This window comes from Penaeus monodon, chromosome 25, assembly GCF_015228065.2.
Source record: "Penaeus monodon isolate SGIC_2016 chromosome 25, NSTDA_Pmon_1, whole genome shotgun sequence".
Classification (NCBI taxonomy): Eukaryota; Metazoa; Arthropoda; class Malacostraca; order Decapoda; family Penaeidae; genus Penaeus; species Penaeus monodon.
Genome location: NC_051410.1, coordinates 37,922,591 through 37,922,885, shown reverse-complemented (window position 1 = coordinate 37,922,885; position 295 = coordinate 37,922,591).

Sequence of the window (295 nt, the reverse complement as noted above, 5' to 3'; positions counted from 1 at the left end):
CAATCAATCGCGTATGTCAAGTGTTAGTTTTTGAATTTGCTATTTCAATGGTTATTTAATTTCCATTTCTAAAGTCCTCGGCGAAGCAGGAACAGAGCAAATCGGATAGGCACCACGAGCGTAAACAAATGTTATATTACCGTCTCTGTTAATTCGCCTTAGAAAAGATATTCTTGACAAATTAATAATGAAAAAAAGAAAACTTTTTGATGTCTGAATGTTTGATTTATTTCTTGATATGTGGAGAAGGAAGAATGATATATATTCATTATCTTCATTGTTATAAATATATATA